Raw genomic sequence first — 19,216 nt, 5'->3', positions numbered from 1 at the left:
GCCAAGACTGGATGGGCAAGGGGCTCGCGAGCAACACCATCAGCGGAAGCGAGTCCGCAAGACCGAGCTCGGAGCAGTTAACAACCACGAGGTTGCTACGGTCGTTAGCAACCCGCTACCACGTTTTCAGACAGTGCGGACTCCGCACTGTCGGTGGGTTGCGGGCTCGCCTTTGTAGTGGTGAGAATGTTACGTGCGAGTTTAGCGTCCCGTGTCCCACGTAGACACGCGAAAGTCCCGAACGCCGCAGCGGGGGATGAAGGGGGGAGATAGACGGAGGGAATTCTCGCAAGGGGGTGCTTGGGAGACCAGAATGGCACCGCGGCCAACGATGGCCCATTGATGGCTCCGAACCTCGTAACATTAATTTGTATGGGCCACAGATTAGGTCAGATTAGGGTATCACCCGTTCTGTCCTACCCTATATCTCATCTCGTGTCGCCGCGTCCTTTCCCCGATTCCACGCAGAGGATCTTTCGTCCATTTCCGTTTTTCTGGCTTCCCCTCTTTAGGTTTCATTCGGACGATGCATGGCGGTCACAATCTTTGGGTTCGGTGTTGGCTTCTTGACGAGCTTGCAGTCTTTTGGAAAAAGGAAAGCCCTAGGTTACCAAATAAGTCGAACTACAAATATTCTCAAAATTACCAAATTTCTAAAATGCTATGAGACAATGAATTCTGTTGAAATCATCCTACTAGCGACAATACGAGCAAACCATTCGACAGAAAAACGCATGACAAAGTCTATTAGTTTTTGATCATACTCGTTTGTACCCGTCTTCTGAGTTGATTTTTCTCCAAACCCTTTGCAGTATAAATAAATTCACAAATGAATAACTTAAAGTTTATTTAAGGTGCTTTTGGGGTAGGAAAATTCGCGTTCCAGAGCTGCACTTTGTTTGTATTGATATTCGAAAGAAGTTTTATGAATTGAAAACCCAATTCAAAACTAAATCTCGGAGGTAATTGCGACTAACGTGGTTCATATGCCATCCTGTATTATCAAAAAGCTTTTTTGTATTTTCATTTTCAGTTTGAATAGGATGTGACGACCATTTCGAAAGAAAATTATATAACGGAACGGCAGTATCATCCTCCACAACATCGGTCGCATTACATAGCTGTATAGACTTAATGTATTCTTCGAGACTGCGGCCCCCAGGAAAAATACAGATTAAAGCCTTAAGCACGGATTTAAAGGTTATTTATGCAGTGCTAAGCGCGAGCATTAGAGCGTATTACATTTTGTGACTCGTATGAAATCGGTTCAAGAACCTCTTTTACCGTCGCCTGTAACCGAAATCCGACGATAATCGTCCAACTCGGACTTGTTTCAAAGTTTCAGCGAACTTTGAAATATTTCACGTAGAAAATAAAAAAAGGTGAGTGAGATATAAATCATTACCGTCTATGACAGCCAAGGCTCGACTTAGTTCGAAATAGACTTACGGCCAATTATAAACCACCGATCGAAATTGCAGCGTGCGTTTTAACAGTCTCGTTCTCTTCAGAGGTTCAACATATATGTATAGGTAAGCTGAAAGTAAGTATTTGATTACAGCTCTGCGAGCGGTAACTCTTCGGGTGTAACTACCCGACTAGTCGTTCTTTCCTCACGTCTTTCCTCCCACGATCCTCGGGCCATTCGCCGTTTCCGCCGGCTTCAAACTCTCCCCTCGGCCCTGAAGGTAAGCCAGTATCCAAGACGAAGAAGGAGTGATACTTTCTCGACTCGAGTCATACGATGTACGATATACCTAGACCTACTTTGTTACTGCGTAGTTAATTTTAACGCGAGCTACGTGTTCCTGATTTCTTCAACTATGCCCGACGAGTTTACAACCCACTCGGACCAACCTGTAGTAGGCTTTGGGCGATAAAAAAATTCCCTCAGTCTGCACCTTAACCCGACACCTACCTTGTTGTGTGGAGTTGCAGTTTCATTGCAGCTGCAGGCTGTCGGTCTCCCGAGTCGAGAGACTTCGTCCTTCGACTTCCGGTCAGTAGAAGCTCGATTCTCGCACGCCGCTCGGCGATATTACTTCTTATCAGATTTGTTCGCGAATTGTATTTACGGAGGTTAATACAGGGAGCTTTCGGCCATGACTACCAAATTAGGAGGCGTCCTGCACCCTCCTCGTCGCGCTAAGTTCTTAAGCTTCGGCCCAAGTTATTCGCCCTTCGCCGCGAGCCGCCCCTCTTCTCTCGGTTTAGTTTTTAATGATTATTGCACCGAGCGCCCAGGTATTACGAAGGTTGTCCACATTTGCATATCGCCCCGGTCTCAAACCAGCCGTTGAAACTTGTCGCTCGCGCCGCGCCACTCCTGCAAGCGCACTCCAACTTTTAAGCCCACCCTTTACAACTGTACTTGTAATTCCCGGTACACTCTTTAATGGCACTTCGCTTCGAGTACCTTAATTAACGTTTTGTTAGACTTTGGTTAATTAATCCTTTTGAAAAATTTACACTGCTGTGCGTGTTATATATTGTCCACGCGCCCAGTTTTATTGCTGCCACAACCGGTATAATATTAAGGCAAAATCGACCGATCAGAAAAGTACAGATTTGTTTTCAACTTGGAAGTTGTAAAGAAAAGTTGAAAAAACTGGTCCACTCTAGACCTCTAGGCTGTGGGTATGAAGAAAAATCCGGAACTTCTTTATCCCCAAAGGAGTGTAGAGAAACTTTCATTTTATGTACCTACTAAGCTTGAATTTGAACAAAATTTCAGTTCATTATTTGAAACAATACTGCCAATAACCTTTAATCCAAAAAACTATTTCAATCGATGAAGATTAAAGTATCTTTGGAATTTAGAGAAATGAAAACTTGGTTGGCCACAAGACCATGCGACCGAGAACTTTGAAAATAGCAAGGTAGTTGGTATCCATTGCGGAATGACGCGTATTAATGCGTTGGATTAAACGAAATCATCGAGTCGGTGAGCTAGTTGATTCACAGCCTTTGCGGGTGGAGAGTCTCTCGATTTACACGTTATTTAGCGGCAGACTGAACTGAGCATGTTCTTGGATAAAGTTGACCCGGGTAAGATATTCGTCGGATGATTAACAGCCAAAGTTGGGGTTTAAGGGTCGGAGATATTTTGATACGGCAGTTAAGCCGGCGATACTTGTTGTTGAAATACGCGTTTTCGTGTCGGGCTCTTTTCAACCACGCGTTAAAAACTACCACAAGGTCTCCGGCCGGCGACAATAGCTTTACAGCCCTGAGGGTTCTTGTATAGAGATCCTATCTGTATTTCATTAACATTATTCTCAGCGGTAGACTTGCCTTCCCTCTTCGTCCTCCTCCACCTCCACCTCATTCTCCTTCTCCTCCCTCCCACGCCATTCCACTAACCACCACCAACCTTTACGCCGCACTCGATTGTGCTCTCAAAACCATCCAGGTTTCCACTCTGTTCATTATCTACCGAATCGTTACCTGTTTCGTTTTTTTTTTTTTTTTTTTTCTTGTCGATTCCGCTTTTGTTTTTGCATTTGCATTTGCCTCCCGCAAACCTGTAAAAGCCCCACTTTCATTGGTTAAAATTGACGCTCAACTGTCAATTTGAATTCTCCAAGCTGTATCGTTGCCTCGTTTATCTGCCATACTTCCGAAATTTTTACCGCATGATTTATTCTCAAAATACCCTGGTTTTATTGCATTTATAAAGGACTTTTTCAACGGTTGACCACTGTTGGTGATTTTTCATATAGTCTGCGCCGGTTTTTCATGTAAAAGAATTGCCTTTTCTTCCTTCCACAAACTTGACAAAAATTTGTCTTTGATGAATAATCGTCAAGTTATTATCGAAATAATCCAACTTTTCATTTCAATCAGAACAATATTAAGGTTAAGGAAATGGAGAAAAAAAAAACAATCACCGACCCATTGTGTGCTATAAATTAAGTCGCGGTTGATAATTGATAATAATCTATTCATAATTTAGGTTCAAATTGAATTTTCTTTTTGGAGCACATCAAAAAATTTGAATCATAATATCCTCAAGTTATTGTGATTTATGTAATAATTTCTGTAGGTGAGAAGCATTTGAAAATTTGACTGGAAATTCACTTCTCAATAGCGATTTCAAAGAAAGAAGTGAATCGAGGATACTTTCACTTGGTATGTACGATATTCAAATTTCCGTTGTACAGTTTGAAAGCAAACGTACAGAAAATAATGAACGTTACAGGGATAGAAAAAAGTAGAGTTAAAAAAGTAAGCAACGAACGAAACGGCAGGCGAATAAAATAATAAAATAAACCCTTTATATCCGTGTAATAAAACCGGAAAAATGCATGTCATAGCCGAAGCAGCGACCCGGAATTCAATAGCAACAACGAACTCCGTGGGACTGGAGGCATTATTCGGCGGTAAAATTTTATTCGGCAAACATTTATTGGCGTATTGTAAAGCTCCCGGGCGTTATTTGATAACGACAAATTATTGTTACGAGAAAAAATGGTGGGCTGCAGGGTCCGAGGTTGGCGGAGGTTGGGTGAGGCTTTGCGAGTCAGCCCGGCTATCGCCCGACAAACATATCCCGGCGCTAATCTCCCGATATTTTAGCGGATTTATATTTTCAGTCCCGGCAGCGCGCTGATCCCCCGAGATATGCGAACCGAATAGGACAGCGCACTCCTATCCCACCGCCGACTTCCATCGCTCCGTTTTTCACCCCGATGTACAGGTGTTTCAGGGCTATTTTTCTACAATTTCGCAATCCCCGATCGTTGCCACGACCTATTATCGCGGTGCTTTGTAACACCTCTAATTAGAAATCAATTTGCGTGACAATTTAAAACGATGCTTTGATCATGTATGTTTGCAGGTGAGTCAAACCTGGTGTACGACTTGCGAGTACCTCGTCATTTGACTAAGTCTAGTGAAAAACTTGGAAGATTTTTTTGTACCTGACACACCCGAGTCACGGAGGCAATCGGGACAGGTGCTTCGCACCTCGGAGGCTTCGGGTTACGCTGAGTTATTCCATAAGCAGCGTCGAGTCGATGGTGGTTATGAGCATGGGGTATGTTCCCGGTCTTCATGAGCAGGATATTCGAAAGTGGATGGGGTCGGAGCACCTGATCCTGGCTTGCAAAATTGACGACGTAATCCTCCATAACTCAGGATAACCAAACTTCGATGAAGATGTACACCCCCGCGTATTATACGAATGCGCCAAACAGAGGATCACCATTAACGACTTTTCGGGCCAGTTGTGTTTTTATGTTTTCAGAATAATCATTACTTGCGTCGCTTGAAGAAATAACGAAACTTTTCTGTTCAACAGCACATAGGTGCAATGAATTACAAGGATCGCGGACTGCGTGGATTGCGAATTATAACTGAATACAAAAACCGGCAGAAGCCCAGTAGGTCGGTTTTGCCGGGGTTCACTGGGGTTGAGTTGTAAACGAGAACTGGATGGCTCTAAAGCGACCGCGACCCCCACACTTGTGCCACTGTAACTTTGCCTTAAGTTGCGAGGGCCAGGAGAGCCCCTACTTTAATTCCGTTTTCTCCACCGTTTTCTCTTTCCGTGAAAAACGTACGAGAGACTGTCGGAAATGGAGAGGAAAACGCCACGCTGCTTCCGTTACTTTCAATCTATTACCTCACAAAATATAAGCGCTCATCGATTTTTGTATACATTAGATTTCCATATTCCAGTACTACAAGTATTTTATGACTCTTCAGCGATTTGAGATGATTAAAAAGTCGCCTGTCACAAATTCGCAGGTTTGTAGACGATTTTACCAGGTTTATATACATATATAGTTTCAAAGGATTTTTTGCATACATTCCAAAATGTTCCATGTGAGGTGAAAGATTTCACATATCTTTAAGCGACCATGCGTGATTCTGGGATCACAAGTGAGCATTCTAGGACCCTGTAAGTTTTAGAAATGAGAATCAAGACCGCTTCGAAGAGCTTGCAAGGTGAATAAAAAGTGAAAATGTAGAAAATGGATGAACTAAGGGTAGTGGCATCGGTGTGCTTAATCCCTCAGCATCATTACACCCCTACATGACTCTTAGGTGCAGTAAATGCCAGCTTCTGACCTGTGACCAGCCTGACCTCTTCCTTCAAAAAGACTACAGACAGTAAGCAATGCTTTGCAAGCCACTGGCTCAAGCGACACGTCGCAGACTCCTGGTCTGTGTCAGAGATTGTGGCTGGATCACTTGCCTGTGTCTCCTACTGTTGTCGACAACCCCTAAGAGACATCTCACGGTACAGTCCAGACCTTCTGCCACTGGCGTTTATGACATCGTTCAGATCCTGGGTTCGGGATCTCGTTAACAGCGCTGTAACTACCGTGGTAGTCGATTGAAGTGACCAAAAGATATCCTGCAGGCAGGTGGAATTCTAAAAACCTGCTTGTCGAGGAATCAACAACCCTGGAAATCATTGGGAAGCTCATATAAATCTTATGAATTTTATAAATCATGTTTATATATCGTTTAAAAACTCCACGACTTGTTCGATACACACCCAAAATATTTGGAAACAAAATTCCATGTAAATCGAAATTTGTAAAGTGATTATTTCCCCTCGTTATTAGTATTAACCAAAACTAATACACATTTGTATGATGTTGATTGTTTCTGTCAGAGGAACAAATTTATCTGAATTCGTTGCCTTATTTTGCGTTTCGGGTTGCCAATTTTTTTGGTTTTTTTTATCTTCTTGCGGCTTGCAAAGAATTCTAACTTCAACTGTGAATTCTTCGCAGCGTCAAATCCATGTTGATTTTTTATGATACATGGCAGGAATCTGCACACGGATAGCTGCAACAAAGTGTCAGGTAAAGTATGAAACACGAGTGAGAAAAAATCTTTTCTTCAAACACAAGCGGCCACCCTGCACACCAGGGCTTCGAAATTTACAGCTTTGCGTATTGGATTAAAGGAGGAGTTAAAAAGGGTAGGTATGAAAATAAAAGTTGGTAAAAAAAATAGAAAGGACATGAAAATGTCGACTTGGATTTATACTGTAAACATCACCATGCGTGCCATGAATAAACTAACGTATTCAAAAGACTTTTGTTAATTTCCTCATAGTCTTTGCCCTGTTCGTACTGTAATATTCCATTCTGAAACATACGAAACTAATTCCTTTTCGAAACAATTATGGACTATTGTATTGATTCATTATCCAAAAAAGAAACAAAAACTGTTCAACTGAAGGTTTCGGTGAAAAAGAAAATTTTTACGTGATATTCAACCTTCTGACCATTTGTAATCGAGATTTGATTTGAAAATCAACTAGAAGAGGGTGTAGTTCCTCGGGACAATGAAGTGAGGCGTGAATGTGGCGAGATTTGGTTTATCGTTCGCAAATTGGAATGCGTCTAAATAACCACTTTGCGGACTCGTAACGGGGAGCCATTCGAGGGTGAATTTGGTTGTCTGAACAGCGTCGCGGAGGTATTTTCGTATATGTACCGTACCGACCCAGTGTCATAGGGCGTGTATAAAATAGACGTATATAACATGGGTAATAATCAAGGATGCATATATACGTGCAGTGAGGAGGGAAGACGTGCGGAAAGGTTTGACGACTAATAAACCGAGCCCTTGAAGCATTGTTTCATCGGGGAAAGATGCGGCTGGACGTATAGAGGAGAAGAGATGCACTCTTGGAGCGTCTCTTGGAGCGTTCCCCAAGTATGCATTACCCGCATTGTCTTGATTTAGCGCCGGCGTAAAACCGCAAGCTTACTTGTCAAGTAAGTAAGGCAGTTGTAAGCCCCCTACAGGGTCATATCTGGTTTATCGCCGATCCGCGAGACGCGAATAAGTTGATATCATCTTCCCCAAATAAATCTGTTATCGCTGTGCCGATTCCAAGTTCGACACTAAACTCTGTTTGTTCTCTCAGCTCTCTTATTCGTCATCCACGCAAGTACCTACTTTGTATTTTACGTCCTACGATAGAATCGCTAATCCACGACGTAGCCACAAAATACAAAGGCCTCGACATCGATGCACCGTTTTCCGGAGACCTAAGAGTTGAGCACTGATTACTTTTTAAAGAAATGGTAGAATAAATTCGACAAAACGCTATATCGGCGTAATTTTTCAACAGAAATAAATTGCTCGTCGTCTAAGCTCGTAGATTGACTGAAGAATATACCTAAAGACAGTTGCCCTCATGGGCTATGGTCTGTACAAACGAAAATCGTCGTGCGCTTGTGCTCCCTGAGATGTTCCAATGGTAGAGTTGAGGACTTATTGCAGAGCATCGGAGACTTACCGATTTTGACGCGATGCTGGCTGCATTCACCTTCCCAGTAACACAGTCTACGCAATGGTAAGCCCAAGCCAGAACTTAGCCTGTGTGTAATTACCGACTTGTCGGCGATACAAGAAATTAATAATGAGAATAAATTTCTTCCAGAATTCATGACAAAACAGTGAATTACTTAAAGCATAGGTACCAGAGAGAAGAACGTAGACATAGATCATACATAATAATAGACAAGATGTAATAATGATGCAGAGACCAAAACGTATATGTGTATATGCAGTCCATGTACGATATTAATATACTTATATGATACATTTACGTTTACTACATGATGCATACTGTAAATTTTATTCTTTTCCAGGGGACAAACTAGATTACCTACAATAATACATCTATAATATGAAAATGGAAGAATTATTCATTTCGAAATGGGATTCTATTCGACACGCGCTCGATGTATTCCACAACATTAATGTTCATAATTATTCCAACAACTTTTCATTTGCTCGCTCGATCTTGAATTTTCGTGGGCATAGAATCGAAACGCTGTTTTAGCTAGTCGCAAGTGAAGTATCTACGTTGGGTAGAGAAGCAGAATTGTTTTTCGAAAAGTGTTCGCATAGAAAAAAATTGAAAGTAACTGTAATACATGACGGATGCGCTAATTTTGATCGAGATTAAATGGATGCTCCGTATCTAAGACAGTATTTAACGCAGTGTCCTGATTTAAAGATCTGAAAAGGTAATTGTCGGCGATTCTTTTTTTAATAGGGAGAGATAGAACAAAGCTTCTCAAAACTTCGAGTGTACTTTAACAGACATTTGAAAGGTACGAGCAAAAATTTTTATCATCCAACTGTCACACAATGGACAGCGTTATCAGCTGACCCGTTAACTACAGAATACATCTTTGGTCAACGGCTGACCATCGAAGGGCCTAGCCGCTTGAGTCTGGAATCGGCAGGAGAGATAAAATGCGTATTTCTTGTCTGATTGTGAAATGTAAAAACTGAAACTAAAATCATTATACATCACATCATATAATCATACATCATACATCATACATTATACATCGTACATCACGATACATCATGCACAGTATTAAAGTTCGAAACCAAAGTTTGGATGTTCGGATGTTCGGAAAGTGACGTCACCAACATTTTTTTTTCTCTTGACGTCATCGATCTAGAATCAGCTACCCGAATTCTTCAGTATGGAAACAACCGCGCAGTAGAGCGGACGGATAAGAGTCGCGCTCCGCAAATTTCGAGTACCGGGTTCTCAACCTCCTGGATCCTGCGCTCGGGGTCCGATACCTGGTGAAACTCGACTTCCAGGACAAGCGTTCCGCGGTTCCTGCGCTTCAGGTACGCTATCTGGTCAAACTTGACTTCCAGGACAAACGCTCCATAGTTCTGCGCTCCAGGACCATGACCTAGTGCAACTCGACTTCCAGGATAAGCGCTCCATAGTTTCTGCGTTCTAGGTTCGCTGCCTGGTATAACTCGACTTTCAGGACAAGCGCTCCGTGGTTCTTGCCTTCCAGGTCCTAGACCTAGTGACTTTCGACCTACAGGACGAAATTTCCGTAGTTTTCCAGTTTTTCGTAGCCCTCCATGGTTTCTGCGCTCCAGGTCCGCTACCTAGTGAAACCGGACTACCAGGACTAGTGCTCCATAGTTCTGGCTGTCCAGGTCCTTGACCTGGTGACTTTTGACCTTCAGGACTAATTTTCAAGTTTACAAGTTTGATTAATGGAAACGTCATGTTTTGTAGTATCGATCTAATAAGCATGCTTCGGATAACATTTTTAATCAGCATAGGAACCGAACAACCAGAATAAACAAATTGCTATTACTATTGGGCATTAATCCTTAGACAATATTTTTGATGTTTTCTGATACTCGGAATATTAATTAGTATTCGCGGTATAACCCAAGGTAGTTATTGGTGGTTGTTGAAGTCAGTTGGCGGTGGTTGAAGGTGGTCGCAGGTGGACGAGGAGGACAAAGATTTGTGCTCGGTGAGTTTAACTTTCTTATAACATTTAATGGCAACTGTAATTATGTTGTATTTAAAATTTTTCAAACTTGTCATGCTTACAATAAATTGTTTCAATTCATTTTTCACGCAAGCACATATTCAGTAGCTTTAAACGCGCTAATAAAATTAATGACGTAATGATTAATGAATTATTTACAATAATCCTTACATAATATTTTTGATATAGTCTTAGTCTAAGAATATTTATTACTATTCGAGGTATAACCCGAGGTGGTCGGAGGTGGACGAGGAGGAGGACGAGCTGGACGAGGAGGAGGACGAGGTGGACGAGGAGGAGGACGAGGAAGACAAGGAGAACAAGGTGGACAAGGAGGACGAGGATTTGTGCTCGGTGAGTAAAACATTTTTATAATATTTGATGGCAATTGTAATTATATTTCATCTGAAATATTACAAACTTGTCACGTTTACAATAAATTATTTCAATTCATTTTTCGTGCAAGCACATGTTCAGTAGCTTCAAATGCGCTAATAAAATTGATTATATTATTAATTAATTAATTATTTATATTAATCCTTAAACAATATTTTTCATGTGTTCTTATACTAAAAATATTCATTACCATTCAAGGTATAACCCAAGGTAGTTCGCGGTGGTTGCGGGTGATCGAGGTGGGCGAGGAGGAGGACGAGGATGACGAGGACTTGTACACTGTGAGTATAACATTTTTCTTATATTCATTAGAGTAGGAGTAGGATCAGGAATAGGAGTAGAATCAGGAGTAGAAGTGGGAGTAGGATCAGGAGTAGGAGTAGTAGGAGTAGAAGTAGAAGTGGTAGAAGTCGGAGTAGGAATAGGAGTAGTCGTAGTAGTAGGAGTTGGAGTAGAGTAGGAGTAGAAGTAGATGTATGCGGGAGGGGATATTATCATATCAAGCTATTAGTAATAAGCAATTGCGGGAAAAATATTAGCTTACTTTTGTAAGTATTTATGAATATAACATCCATGAATATTCATTGTTGGTATGTAAGGTCTGGCAACGTACCAACTTTCTGTAAGAGATGTTGAAGATTTTTAACATAATTATATTTCAGATCTGTGCCCCACCTAGTGATCCACTAGTACATATCCTCCGACGTGACATCGCTCCGCTACGTATGCAGAAGAAAAGATTTATTAAGATGCAGATTGCTCCTCTCTTCTTGCCATTGTGCTTTCAGCCATTGTTGTGCTGTGTGTTTAAAATTTAGGACAGTATATAATATAGAATAAAAAGTATAGCTACGAATACAGCACTGCAATAAATCTTATAGAAATGAGCTCTCATTGAGATTTATCTGTATTTATAACTCGACGCGAGAAGGCAAAAATCAATTTAATGCCATCTGTAAGGTGATTGGACTCGTATTTTCACTACGAGAACTCGTTGGGCATTTTGCGGTGAAATTTGAAAAATTGTTGTACAAGAAATTAAATAACTATAAAAATGGATAAAAAATATTATCTCTAATAGTGAATGTAGCTAATACAGCTTTAACCGTATATTGATTATGTTAATGATCTATTGTGACAAGATCGGAATTAGATAAGCTCTCTAAATAACCTTTTCTAGTCTATTAATTTATATCATGTATATGTAAATGTATATTTCTTCAGTTTGTACAATCACTCCACTAGGATTACCCTTGCCATGTTTTATGGTGCGCTTGTGTAATTTGTATATTATTAACCTTACGTTTTACTCTATTTGCGACAAGTTGCGAGTGTTTCTAATTTCTTGACAATTATTTATGTACATGTATGTGTATATATGTATATGTATACTTATGCATGTGTATATACATATATCCACATGTTTAAAACTAGATTTTTACAATAAACACAGAGGTTTTAGTATATTCACATACGGATTTCTGTGTATAGGTATACTTGAACTAAAATATCCTTATCTCTAATACGGAGTTCTTCGTAATTCGCATTTGTTCTTGTAACCCAATGTCCTACATACAATGGCAAAAATCGAGATCCAACTTAACTGAGTCTCAAACCCTGTTGACATAAAAGCAGCTATTTGATAGAAATTATAGTTTATAGTTTACACAGCCCATTGCATGATATTTCATTATAAATACATATGTTTCAATGTATTTAGGAATAATGTATCAAATATACAGAGGTCATGTGCAAATAATAAATGAATTGATTCGACCGCAGTTTGATGTATTCATTAGAGCTTTAACAATAAATTTAAGCTTTCCTACTTCTTTTATTTTATTATGGATAATCAAAACCATTTCCGACTATTCGTGCTGTGGAAGCATGGGGATTAAACCAAATGTAGCAAAAGATTAGAAACAGTGTATGTAGAGTACGGGTATTTTTCTAACAATGCAAACACGTGCGGCTAGCTTAGTTTTGACATATCTAGAATACCACGCCTTGCGAATTAGCTTTCCAGACAGAGATGAATGATGAATTTTAAGGACTGCATTATCGTTGTTGAATACTCTATGCCTCATGGGAAAAGAAAATCTGTAACGATAAAATTGATGCACCGGATCATCGTCGACTTTAACTTTTGAAATGTCCTACCATTTCCGAACACCTCCAACCATCCTAATTACCTGTATTACTAGATTAGCTATGATACGAAAAGAGAAGAATTATTCATTTCGAAATGGGATTCTATTCGACGCGCGCTCGATGTATTCCATAACATTAGTATTCATAATTATTCCAACAACTTTTCATTTGCTCTTTCGATCTTGAATTTTCATAGGCATAGAATCGAAACGCTGTTTTAGCTGGTCGCAAGTGAAGTATCTGCGTTGGGTGGAGGAGCAGAATCGTTTTTCGAAAAGTATTCGGATGGAAAAAAATTCAGAGTAACTGTAATACATCACGGATGCGCTAATTTTGAACGAGATGAAATGGATGCTTCGTGTATGAGACGGTATTTAACGCTGCGTAGTGATTTAAAGACCTAGAAAGGTGATAGGGAGAGAAAGAACGAAGCTTCTTAACACTTCGAGTGTATTTTAACACACATTTGAAAGATACGAGCAAAATCTTTCATCATCCAACTGTCGCAGAACGGCAGCGTTATTAGCCGACCCGTTCACTGAAAAATATATCTTCAGTCAACGGCTGACCATCGAAGGGCCTGGTCGCTTGAGTCTGGAATCGGCAGGAGAGATAAAGTGCGTATTTCTTGTATGAAATCACATCATATCATCATACATCATACATCATACATCATACATCATACATCGTACATCATACATCATCGTACATAGTATTAAAGGTCGAAACTAAAGTTTGGATGTCGGATGTTCAGAAAGTGACGTTACCGATCTGAAATCAGCTAGCCGAATTCCTCAGTCTCGAAACAACCGCGCAGTAGAGCGGACGTATGAGAGTCGCGCTCCGCAAATTTCGAGTACCGGGTTCTCAACCTCCCGCATCCCGCGCTACGGGTCCGCTACGTATTTCGAGTACCGGGTTCTCAACCTCCCGGATCCCGCGCTTCGGGTCCGCTACGCGGTGAAACTCGACTTCCAGGATAAGCGCTCCGTGGTTCCTCGTTCATGTTTACAATAAATTATTTCAATTCGTTTTTCGCGCAAGCCGAAATTCAGTAGCTGTCAGTACGCTAATAAAATTTCTATAACTTTATAATCTTCTCATAATCTTTCTGGTAGATTATATCGATGAAAAAATTATATCAAACCTTACACATTATTTTTGATTTGTTCTCATGCTGAAAATATTTATTAGTATTCGGGGTATAACTCGAGGTGGTTGGCGGTGGTCATTGGGGGTGGTTAGGGGCGGTTGCGGGTAATCAAGGTGATTCAGGAGGAGGGGGACGAGGATTCGTGCTCGCTGAGTTTAACAATTTTATAATATTCGATGGCAATTGTAATTATATTTCATCTAATCTTCTTCAAACTTGTCATCTTTAAAATAAATTATTTCAATTCGATTTTCGCGCAAGCCCAAATTCGGTAGCTGTCAGTCCGCTAATAAAATTTCTCGACTTCCAGGATAAGCGCTCCGTGGTTCCTGGTTCATGTTTACAATAAATTATTTCAATTCGTTTTTCGCGCAAGCCCAAATTCGGTAGCTGTCGGTCCGCTAATAAAATTTCTCGACTTCCAGGATAAGCGCTCCGTGGTTCCTGGTTCATGTTTACAATAAATTATTTCAATTCGTTTTTCGCGCAACCCCAAATTCGGTAGCTGTCAGTCCGCTAATAAAATTTCTCGACTTCCAGGATAAGCGCTCCGTGGTTCCTGGTTCATGTTTACAATAAATTATTTCAATTCGTTTTTCGCGCAAGCCCAAATTCGGTAGCTGTCGGTCCGCTAATAAAATTTCTCGACTTCCAGGATAAGCGCTCCGTGGTTCCTGGTTCATGTTTACAATAAATTATTTCAATTCGTTTTTCGCGCAACCCCAAATTCGGTACCTGTCAGTCCGCTAATAAAATTTCTCGACTTCCAGGATAAGCGCTTCGTGGTTCCTGGTTCATGTTTACAATAAATTATTTCAATTCGTTTTTCGCGCAACCCCAAATTCGGTAGCTGTCAGTCCGCTAATAAAATTTCTCGACTTCCAGGATAAGCGCTTCGTGGTTCCTGGTTCATGTTTACAATAAATTATTTCAATTCGTTTTTCGCGCAACCCCAAATTCGGTAGCTGTCAGTCCGCTAATAAAATTTCTCGACTTCCAGGATAAGCGCTCCGTGGTTCCTGGTTCATGTTTACAATAAATTATTTCAATTCGTTTTTCGCGCAACCCCAAATTCGGTAGCTGTCAGTACGCTAATAAAATTTCTATAACTTTATAATCTTCTCATAATCTTTCTGGTAGATTATATCGATAAAAAAATTATATCAAACCTCACACATTATTTTTGATTTGTTCTTATACTGAAAATATTTATTACTATTCAAGGTATAACCTGAGATGGTTGAAGGTGGTCGGAGGTGGACGAGGAGGAGGACGAGGAGGACGAGGATTTGTGCTGGGTGAGTAAAACACTTTTATAATATTTGATGGCAATTGTAATTATATTTCATCTGAAATATTACAAACTTGTCACGTTTACAATAAATTATTTCAATTCATTTTTCGTGCAAGCACATATTCAGTAGCTATGAATAATCTTATACAATTTATTATATTATTAATCAATTAATTAATTAATATCCTTATAATATTTGATGGCAATTGTAATTATATTTCATCTGAAATATTACAAACTTGTCACGTTTACAATAAATTATTTCAATTCATTTTTCGTGCAAGCACATGTTCAGTAGCTATAAATAATCTTATACAATTTATTACATTATTAATTGATTGATTAATTACATCAATCCTTACACAATATTTTTGATGTGTTCCTATACTAAAAATATTCATTACTATTCCAGGTATAACACGAGGTGGTCGGAGGTGGACGAGGAGGAGGACGAGCTGGACGAGGAGGAGCACCAAGTGGACGAGGAGGAGGCGGGGTGGGTCGAGGGAGAGGACCTTTCCTCTCCTCAGAGGAGAGGAGAGGAGGGGGAGGGGTGGGTCGTGGGAGAGGACCTCTCCTCTCCTCAGAGGAGAGGAGGGGGAGGGGCAGGGAAGGGAGAGAGGTGGGCGGGGAGGGGGAAGGGGGAAGGGGGAAGGGGGAGGGGGATGGGGAAGGGGGGAAGGGGGAAGGGGGAGGGGGATGGGGAGGGGAGGGGGAGGGGGAGGGGGAGGGGAAGGGGGGGAGGGGGGAGGGGGAGGGCGGGAGGGGGAGGGGGAGGGCGGGAGGGAGGGAGGGAGGGTGGAAGGGCGGGAGGGAGGGAGGGCGGGAGGGTGGGCGCGGGAGGGGAGGGGTGTACTACTCTATTACCTCTAACGAGCTCGCATCGACATCCGTCCTCCACTCTCTCCCTCCCGCCCTCCCTCCCGCCCTCCCTCCCGCCCTCCCCCACCCCTCCCCTCCCCCTCACCCTCCCCCTCCCCTCCCCCTCCCCCTCCCCCCTCCCCTCCGCCTCCCCCTCCCCCCTCCCCCTCCCCCCTCCCCCTCCCCCTCCCCCTCCCCCTCCCCCTCCCCCTCCCCCTCCCCATCCCCCTCCCCCTTCCCCCTTCCCCATCCCCCTCCCCCCTTCCCCCTTCCCCCTTCCCCCTCCCCGCCCACCTCTCCCCCTTCCCTGCCCCTCCCCCCTCCTCTCCTCTGAGGAGAGGAGAGGTCCTCTCCCACGACCCACCCCTCCCCCTCCTCTCCTCTCCTCTGAGGAGAGGAAAGGTCCTCTCCCTCGACCCACCCCGCCTCCTCCTCGTCCACTTGGTGCTCCTCCTCGTCCAGCTCGTCCTCCTCCTCGTCCACCTCCGACCACCTCGGGTTATACCTGGAATAGTAATGAATATTTTTAGTATAGGAACACATCAAAAATATTGTGTAAGGATTGATGTAATTAATCAATCAATTAATAATGTAATAAATTGTATAAGATTATTTATAGCTACTGAACATGTGCTTGCACGAAAAATGAATTGAAATAATTTATTGTAAACGTGACAAGTTTGTAATATTTCAGATGAAATATAATTACAATTGCCATCAAATATTATAAGGATATTAATTAATTAATTGATTAATAATATAATAAATTGTATAAGATTATTCATAGCTACTGAATATGTGCTTGCACGAAAAATGAATTGAAATAATTTATTGTAAACGTGACAAGTTTGTAATATTTCAGATGAAATATAATTACAATTGCCATCAAATATTATAAAAGTGTTTTACTCACCCAGCACAAATCCTCGTCCTCCTCGTCCTCCTCCTCGTCCACCTCCGACCACCTTCAACCATCTCAGGTTATACCTTGAATAGTAATAAATATTTTCAGTATAAGAACAAATCAAAAATAATGTGTGAGGTTTGATATAATTTTTTTATCGATATAATCTACCAGAAAGATTATGAGAAGATTATAAAGTTATAGAAATTTTATTAGCGTACTGACAGCTACCGAATTTGGGGTTGCGCGAAAAACGAATTGAAATAATTTATTGTAAACATGAACCAGGAACCACGAAGCGCTTATCCTGGAAGTCGAGAAATTTTATTAGCGGACTGACAGGTACCGAATTTGGGGTTGCGCGAAAAACGAATTGAAATAATTTATTGTAAACATGAACCAGGAACCACGGAGCGCTTATCCTGGAAGTCGAGAAATTTTATTAGCGGACCGACAGCTACCGAATTTGGGCTTGCGCGAAAAACGAATTGAAATAATTTATTGTAAACATGAACCAGGAACCACGGAGCGCTTATCCTGGAAGTCGAGAAATTTTATTAGCGGACTGACAGCTACCGAATTTGGGGTTGCGCGAAAAACGAATTGAAATAATTTATTGTAAACATGAACCAGGAACCACGAAGCGCTTATCCTGGAAGTCGAGAAATTTTATTAGCGGACTGACAGGTACCGAATTTGGGGTTGCGCGAAAAACGAATTGAAATAATTTATTGTAAACATGAACCAGGAACCACGGAGCGCTTATCCTGGAAGTCGAGAAATTTTATTAGCGGACCGACAGCTACCGAATTTGGGCTTGCGCGAAAAACGAATTGAAATAATTTATTGTAAACATGAACCAGGAACCACGGAGCGCTTATCCTGGAAGTCGAGAAATTTTATTAGCGGACTGACAGCTACCGAATTTGGGGTTGCGCGAAAAACGAATTGAAATAATTTATTGTAAACATGAACCAGGAACCACGGAGCGCTTATCCTGGAAGTCGAGAAATTTTATTAGCGGACCGACAGCTACCGAATTTGGGCTTGCGCGAAAAACGAATTGAAATAATTTATTGTAAACATGAACCAGGAACCACGGAGCGCTTATCCTGGAAGTCGAGAAATTTTATTAGCGGACTGACAGCTACCGAATTTGGGCTTGCGCGAAAATCGAATTGAAATAATTTATTTTAAAGATGACAAGTTTGAAGAAGATTAGATGAAATATAATTACAATTGCCATCGAATATTATAAAATTGTTAAACTCAGCGAGCACGAATCCTCGTCCCCCTCCTCCTGAATCACCTTGATTACCCGCAACCGCCCCTAACCACCCCCAATGACCACCGCCAACCACCTCGAGTTATACCCCGAATACTAATAAATATTTTCAGCATGAGAACAAATCAAAAATAATGTGTAAGGTTTGATATAATTTTTTCATCGATATAATCTACCAGAAAGATTATGAGAAGATTATAAAGTTATAGAAATTTTATTAGCGTACTGACAGCTACTGAATTTCGGCTTGCGCGAAAAACGAATTGAAATAATTTATTGTAAACATGAACGAGGAACCACGGAGCGCTTATCCTGGAAGTCGAGTTTCACCGCGTAGCGGACCCGAAGCGCGGGATCCGGGAGGTTGAGAACCCGGTACTCGAAATACGTAGCGGACCCGTAGCGCGGGATGCGGGAGGTTGAGAACCCGGTACTCGAAATTTGCGGAGCGCGACTCTCATACGTCCGCTCTACTGCGCGGTTGTTTCGAGACTGAGGAATTCGGCTAGCTGATTTCAGATCGGTAACGTCACTTTCTGAACATCCGACATCCAAACTTTAGTTTCGACCTTTAATACTATGTACGATGATGTATGATGTACGATGTATGATGTATGATGTATGATGTATGATGTATGATGATATGATGTGATTTCATACAAGAAATACGCACTTTATCTCTCCTGCCGATTCCAGACTCAAGCGACCAGGCCCTTCGATGGTCAGCCGTTGACTGAAGATATATTTTTCAGTGAACGGGTCGGCTAATAACGCTGCCGTTCTGCGACAGTTGGATGATGAAAGATTTTGCTCGTATCTTTCAAATGTGTGTTAAAATACACTCGAAGTGTTAAGAAGCTTCGTT

The 19,216-nt window shown here is 41.5% G+C and overlaps 1 long non-coding RNA gene across 1 annotated transcript; it reads left to right on the top strand.

The window, feature by feature from the left end:
• The first annotated feature begins 10,533 nt into the window (after positions 1–10,533).
• LOC138191119 (uncharacterized) lies at positions 10,534–12,419 on the top strand. The gene is made up of 3 exons (XR_011177440.1): positions 10,534–10,661; positions 10,902–10,984; positions 11,366–12,419. It is a non-coding gene; the product is annotated as an uncharacterized lncRNA (long non-coding RNA).
• The last annotated feature ends 6,797 nt before the right edge of the window (positions 12,420–19,216 follow it).

The sequence above is a fragment of the Neodiprion pinetum genome, chromosome 6, assembly GCF_021155775.2.
Source record: "Neodiprion pinetum isolate iyNeoPine1 chromosome 6, iyNeoPine1.2, whole genome shotgun sequence".
NCBI classification, from domain to species: Eukaryota; Metazoa; Arthropoda; class Insecta; order Hymenoptera; family Diprionidae; genus Neodiprion; species Neodiprion pinetum.
The sequence above is the reverse complement of the archived record's forward strand: the minus strand, read 5'-3'. Positions and strand labels throughout refer to the sequence as shown.